Here is a 7,830-nt window from a genome sequence, read left to right on the forward strand (position 1 = left end):
CCATTCATGACCAAAAACCCCCAAATAAAACACAGAGAAGCTTATAAAACTAAATATGGAACTAAGCTCTAACGGCTGAATGGAGAAAGGAATTAAAATAATTTAAAAATCACAAGTTTATGGTAAAGTGCAGAGAAACTGAAAATTTACAGACTGTTTAAAAACCGAAATTGCTGACTGTTCAGAAACTACCCAGATGGATCAAGCGGGGTGAACAGCCAAAAAAGAGAACAGGCGAATCTGCACTGTTTTAACTGCTTCCCATGCTACCCAGCTCTGAGGTCCGCCTGGCAGTTAGATCCTGAAGCAGGCTAAGGCTGGCAGCGGACTCGGTGGGGTAGCCTGCCTGTGGGTAGATCCTTTTTCTGGGCTTGCAATTTTGATCTACACCCAAGACATCTGGTATACCTTGTTGATTTTAGCGCTCCGACACCCCATTATGCAGTCAATTAAAATGCTTGGAATGGGGAGTTCATGGGTAGTCTTAGTAGATGCATCCAAACCTGCCGGATAGCCTTTCACCTCTGGAGAGTGGACTCAATGTCACTGAACCCACGGTTGCCATGCATCATGGGAAAACGAGACTGGTGCTTTGCCAACAGGGGCAGTGTGGTCAGTGTGGCTGTGGGATGGCGTGCTGTCCTTGAAGAGTATAGGCCTCTAGAGGGAGTCCCCTCAGATCGGGGTTGAGGCACGTGGATGGGCACATGTGAGAAAAGCTCACACGATTGCTGCCTGTGTTTTGCCCTTCCCGACCACCTGCAAGGATGGCCAGAGAGTTGGATGACCTTCAGGGTTGGGGTGGCTCCATTGTGAGCAGACAGGTCTGTTTGACACACTCAGTGATGGATTGCCAAATGCCAGCAGCTGTAATGGCTGAGTTGGGAAGCATATCGCCTGTCGCCAGACCCGAGTCTCCGCACTCCCTCGTTGTATTTCCTTGACCCTGAAACTGCCTTTCCCGATGAGAGAGCCACACTGATAGCAGGGACCATCAGGCTCAAGGTGACCCGCATCAGGGTGACCACACACTGTTGTGTGAGCAGCTGTGCTATTGTGCTGATGTCCTCTTCCAGTTTGTCAATCATCATAGGTAAGGATTTAAAGGTAGCTTTAGAGGGTCCAGCCAAAGTGGTCATTATCAGCACGATTCTCTTCTGAGATGTTGACATATGCACCATGCTCCCCACAAATCCTGACTGATTCATTCTCCTTTCTTTCTGAAAATACTGCCAACTTCTTTTACATGCATGAAGAGCTGGATGGTGAATGTGACATTGAATCCACTTTCAATCATAGCCTCTCACCACCTGCAGGGCCCCTGTCACCTTCCTGCCAGGTCGTAGTGTTCCTCCCCCCCCCCCCCCACCTTCTGCCCTTCCCCTTCCCACTCACTCCCCTTTTTCTCATTGGGCCTTCAGTTTGGGGCTTTCCCCAGGGCCAGTGACTAAAGAAAAGACTCCAAGGAAGGAGACAACCAAACCCTAAGCATGAAAGGAAAACAAGTGATACATTTGATTACATTTGAATGAAGAAATTTTGTTCAACAAAAGACCCCATTAAGAAAGAGAAAAAGCAAGCCATAGAGCAAGAGAAGATATTAGCAACTCCTAACTTCTATATCCAACAAAAGACTTTTATCTAGAGTAAAGAACTCCTATAAATTAAGAAGGAAATAGAAACCCAGTAGAGAAAAGAGCAAAAGGCTTGGACATGGGCTGCACAAAAGAAGATATCCAAATGACCGGTAAACATAAAATGTGCTCAACCTTATTACCAATCAAAGAAATGCAAATTAAAATCACCACTATGCATCAAATAGATTGGCAAAAATGAAAACCTCTGACATTAGCAAGTATAATTTAGGATGTGGAACAACTGGAACTCTCATACGCTGCTGGTAGGAGTATCAGTTGGTGCCCTTGATTTGGGAAAGAGGTAGACATTATGTGTTGAAGTTGAAGACACTTATACCCTATGCCCCTCCAATGCATACTGTATAATTCCATTTATTTAGCTTTCAAAAACAGAGTAAACAAGTGTATAGTTTAGGTATGCACACTTAGGTGGCAAAACAGTAGGACACTGCAAGAAGTCATTACCATAAAGTCAGTAGGAAAAAGTCATGGAAACGGAGAGAGGAATTTGTAATGGGCCAGGAGTACACAGCAGTCTAACGGAGAGGTTGGCGATATTCTATTTCTTGACCTGGGTGGTAGTTACAGGAGCGTTTAGTCTACAAATAATTCATTATGCTACATGTTTGCACTTCATGTCCTTTTCCATGTGTTGTACTTAGTTTTAAGAAGGTTGAAGAAAAAGCTTTCTCCAAGTATGCTCTGAGAAACATTGGTTGATGAGATTTTAATATGTTACTCACAAAAAGGATTCCATGGCCAAATACATTGCAGCCCCGGGATAAATAAGGATGAACAGGTCTTTAATATGCCAGGATACACTGTGACATTCCAAGAGGAATCAATGCAGTGATGTACGTGACCGTGGAACCCTTTTCTTCAGTGGACATTTTACAGAGTATATACTTAGGAAAAGTAGATGGAGAAAGACATACAGCAAGTCCCAGTTTTATGCACCTGTTGACTTGGTCCAACCAAGGACTTCAGGAGGTTTATGGAAAGCATAGGATGCAAAGTAGCAAGCAAATGAAGTTTTAAGCTGTGCTGAACTGGAGCCCCTCAATATTATTAAGATCTTTATAATTTCAGGTGTTTAGTCCATTGATCCCAAATACTGAAGAGTGAGGGGTCAGCTTTTACCCATACCCGTACTTTCTGCCATGTGTCTTCCAGTTTTCTTAGTCATTACATTGATAATTTTCTGTGGGTGGATGGGGCAACCCGTACTTGCTTACTTCTTGTTTTATGTTTATGTCAATTGGCTGTTTATAAGCAAAATCATCCTCATGGGATCCCACATCTGCCCTAATGCTGGTGCTGTAACTCTGCTCTCACTGGGACACGAGGTCCGTCAGCTTTCATTGTATCACCATCCCCGATAGTGGCTTAAATAAAACGACGATCAGGATTCTGTGGTCTGGAAATTTGGGCTGGGCTCAGATGGAGGAGTCTTCTGCTGGCCTTAACTGGTGTCACTCGTGTCTGCGGGCCACTGCTGGATCAGCTGGGATATGAGCTGGTGGTTAACTGAGGCAGCCATTTGAGTTCCAGCCATGGATTTCTCTCATCGCCCATCAGGCAGTCCTGGAGGGGCTTCTTCACGTGGCAGCTCTAATGAGAGTCCTAAGAATAGCAAGAAAGGGACAGCCCCAACGCGCAAGTGCTTTTCAGATCTTTGCTTGTAGCACACTCATGATTATCCTACTGGTCAAACACATCACATGGCCAAATCTAGAGTCAGTGTAGAAGGAGACTACACGAGGGTACGGATATAGAGACATTGGACAAATCAGGAGCCATTACTGCATCAATCTGCCAAAAGCACTTCTGTCATCATGGCCGTTCATTATCAAAACTATCTCTAAAACCACGCTGACTTGTGGCACCCCGAAATCAGTCAAAATCACTGCTGAGATGTATTTTTGAAAACAAACCTGTTCATGAGTTTGGATCATTTTCAAGGAATGATCCAAATAGGAAAGGCTGATTAAAATAGAGATCCATTACATTTTCAAAGATATGATGAAATGTAAACAGTTTCCTCTAGGGAAAGTGTGCAAGATGATTATTCAAGGAGAAATTTAATTATAACCTAAAAAAAAAAAACCCCAGGGATTCCAGCAGATATGGATTATTGTTAGATTGCATTTGTTACAGAAATACAAAAACGGTGACCTTTCTTTTAATTCCATTTGTTTTTATTTAACAAAATCTGTTCCCTGTTTTTTTTCAACACGACTCTGTCTTGTTTACAATGTAACTGTTGCAGGCTTCGAATTATTATCTAAAACTGGACGGATTAACTCTGTCTTTTGGAAGAGCAAAAGCCTGTGATGTTGGGTAATAATGGCTGTGGGAGGCAGTAATGAAAAGGCAGAACAGTCCCAGGCCTGCTTTCTGTTGTTTTCAGGCACTGACAGTCTATGGCTACGGCCATGTTGAGGTGCCAAGGGAGTCCTATCTTCAAGTCCTAACAGTATTTGGAGGCAATTTCTCTCAGCAGATGGCAAGGATCATCAGGTGACTCCAGATGGGAATACCAATCTTGATTCCGTTTGACCACTTAAGGATTGATTTTATACTGTCAACACCAGAAGAAAGGATTGTCACTAAGAATTTTAGGCTCTCAGTTTTGTCATCCATGGTTAAGATGTCCTACTTTTTGCTTTGGAGGACGCTGAAGTCTACAGATGGTTTGGAATTTGATCAGGTCATAGTTTTTCTTCTAAGCTTTTTGTTTAGAAGTTGACATGATGATGTGATGATGACGATAGAGAGTAGCAGATCTTGCCAATTTCTTGACAAGAATCATATCATTTGACCTTTACAGCCACCCTCTTAAAGTTTAACACCCTCCACCTCCCCAACAGATCTCCGTAAGGGAGCTGATAACGAGCAGCAAAATGGAGCAGTAGGAGTCCTAGCACATCTTCTCTACCGTATCCACCCCGAAGTTTTATTGCTTGATGAAGTCATATGAAGTTACGGAACCCAAGAGAGACCGGGGAGCATGCTGGATATCTCACAGCTATAACTTTCAGGTACCAAATCCTTGAGAAATGACCTTTTACATTTACCTATAGTATTGTCTCTTAGGCCAATTAAAGGCACAGACTCAGGAAGCAGACTGCTTGGGATCAACCCCAGAGCTGCCATTTTACTAGCTGTGTGACCTTGGACAAGTGGTTAAACCTTTCTCGGCCTTGATTTCTTCAGCTGGAAAAAGGAAATGATAATAGTATTCTTTGCGAGTGGATTCTTGTGTGCTAAACAGCTTAAATCCAGTAGAGATTTTCAGGGTTTTAAACATTTTTTTAAGCAAAAAACAATTTTTTTCTGGTTTTAAAAGTAATGCATATTCTTTGTAAAAGTTTAAAAAATGAAGAGTTATACAAAATTGCTTTTAAACTTTGAAGTATCCACATTCTACTGTCCTGAGACAATACACCGAACGATCCAGAATTTAGCAGCTCGAAGCAATAATCATTACTTCATAACGCTGGGTCTGGCAGCTTGGGTTCAGTGTATCTGCTGTGTCCTGGAGGCTTGGCTGGGTCGGGCGGCCGACCATGGCCTCCTTCACAGCTGGCAGCTGGCAGATGTTGACCAGGACACCTCAGTTTTCCTCCACATGAACTTCCCAGCAGGCTGTTCACTTGCCAGAGAACAGGTTGGTCACCTGTTCACACGGTGGTCTCAGGGTTCCCAGCGCAGCACCAAGAGACAAAGCACCGAAGCGCAAGCAGTTTCCATGCGTCTGCTGAAATCACACACCTGCCAAAGCCCCACTGGCCAAACCAGTGACATGGCTAAGCACAGATGTAAGGGGTCAAGGATAGATTTCGCTGTTTGATCTGAGGAGAGCCAAGGTCACAATACAAAGGTACAAGCATACGGAGATAGCAATAATTTGTGCTGTTTTTTTGTAATTCGTTGCAAATAAACACTGTTAAAAATTACGTATACATAAAATATACATGTGTGTGCATGTATACATATACGTGTGCCCTTTTTACATGAAAAAATACACGCCCAAACAAAGTGATCATATTTCTTAATGATTTCTATATATTTTTTAAAGTGATGAGAGCAAACAGGGTGTTTTCGCCTTGAGTTTTTTTCCATTAATTACATTCTGGGGCATTTTATTTTATTTTAAAGTTTATTTATTTTAAGAGAGAGAGAGCACGAGCAGGGGAGGGGCAGAAAGAGAGAGGGAGAGAGAGAATCCCAAGTAGGCTCCGTGCTGTCCGTACAGAGCCCAGTGCGGGGCTCGATCCCACAAACCGTGAGGTCATGGCCTGAGCCGAAATTAGTGAGGGCGTGGAGGCAGGAAGCAGCATTATAGGGAGGAGAAAAGACCGACGTTCCATAGGCTACAGTGCAGGGCAGTGCAGGAGGGAGGTAGGGCAAAAAGCGAGGGAGGCAGGCACAGATCAGATGCTGAGGAATCTCTGGGCTAAGATGAGAGGTTATCTTGAAAATGGTGAGGGGCCATTGGAGGTTGATACACGTGACTTCTCTTTTTTTATTTAAAAATATTTTTAATGTTTGTTTATTTTTGAGAGAGAGAGAGAGAGAGAGAGAGGCAGAGAGAGAGGGACATGGAATCTGAAGCAGGCTCCAGGCTCCGAGCTGGCAGCACAGAGCCCGAAGTGGGGCTCGAATGACGCTGGGCTCAAACTCATAAACTGCGAGATCATGACCTGAGCTGAAGTCCGACGCTTAAATGACTGAGCCACCCAGGCGCCTCTATACTGGGGCATTTTAATGTCCTCATTTTAAGATGTACATAATATTACCGCGTATGGGTTTACCATGACAAATTTAAATAAAGTGTCTTGTAGGACTTTTAGGGTGTTTCCAATTTTGCAATAAACTTCTGAATATGTAGACTTTTATATAATTTTCTCATTACTTCCTTGGCATACAGATTTCAACTTCTGACATATTGGGAGAATACCCTCCAGAAAGATTCTCTCCGGAGATGATATTCAAAATACTCAGCAATAGATTGGATACTGACTGGGGCGCCTGGGTGGCTCAGTCAGTTAAGCGTCCAACTGTTGGTTTCAGCTCAGGTCCTGATCTCACAGTTTGTGAATTTAAACCCCACATTGGGCCCCGTGCTGACAGCTTAGAGCCTGCTTAGGATCCTCTCCCTCTCTGCTCCTCCCATGCTTGTGGGCTCTCTCTTCCTCTCTCAAAAATAAAGAAATCATTTTTTTTTTTAAAGAATGGATACTGACCTCAGTATAGAGCAGAGTCCACAAAGTAACCCTTTAATTGTTGGATTGACAGGTCCAGGTTACAGGACAGAAGGCCAAGCAGCTGGGAGTGAGTAGTACTCAGAGGTGGTGGTGCTGGGATATCTTATTGACCAGTACCAACATACTAAATGTCTGCCACGGAGAAACGTGTGGAATCTGTTTTCCATCACCCTCTCCACCCGGAGGTGCTGTCTTTCTTTTCAGTCTTTGCAAATCTGATCCATGATAACAACGAAAATAATACCATCTTGTTTTTGTGTTTTACTAACCGTAAGTGCGGGCACCGTTTTATGGTCCAACACCACTTGTATTGGGTTGTTATTGTTGCTTTTACTGAATTGCCTGTTTATGTCCTCTGCCTGTTTTGGGGGGCGGGGATTCTTCTTCTCATTAGAAAGCTAATATTTGGGGCGCCTGGGTGCCTCAGTTGGTTAGGCATCTGACTCTTGATTTCAGGTCAGGTAATGATCTCAAGGTGGTAGGATGGAGCCCCTTATCGGGCTGCTTGGGATTCTCTCTCTCCCTCTCTCTGCCCCTCCCTCGCTCACGCTCCCTCTGTCTTTCTCAAAATAAATAAACAACAACAAAAAAGAAAGCTAATATTTACTGATGCCTTACAGCATGTCCCTTTTCTAATCCCTTAATAGGCATTTTAATATCCACCATGGCCATATAAACTCATTATTCTACCTGTTTTAGAAGTGTGAAAATGGAGGCGGAGATTCAGTAGTGTGCCCACCAGGATCTTGTTTGTAAGTGATGTGGCCAAGAATCAAATCCAGACAGCTAGATCCTGTGACTTAGCTTCTTAATCATTCTGACCGATTCTCTTACTACTACAGTACTTACAAGAGCTTTTTACATATGGATATTAACTGGGGTTTATTTTTGTTTATTTATTTTGAGAGATAGCATGCGAGCAG

The 7,830-nt window shown here is 43.4% G+C and overlaps 1 pseudogene; it reads right to left on the minus strand.

Moving 5' to 3' along the window:
- Positions 1 to 250: 250 nt before the first annotated feature.
- On the minus strand, positions 251 to 1,297 carry LOC101087558 (annotated as a pseudogene).
- Between the last annotated feature and the right edge of the window lie 6,533 nt (positions 1,298 to 7,830).

This window comes from Felis catus, chromosome X (genome assembly GCF_018350175.1).
Source record: "Felis catus isolate Fca126 chromosome X, F.catus_Fca126_mat1.0, whole genome shotgun sequence".
Lineage (NCBI taxonomy): Eukaryota > Metazoa > Chordata > Mammalia > Carnivora > Felidae > Felis > Felis catus.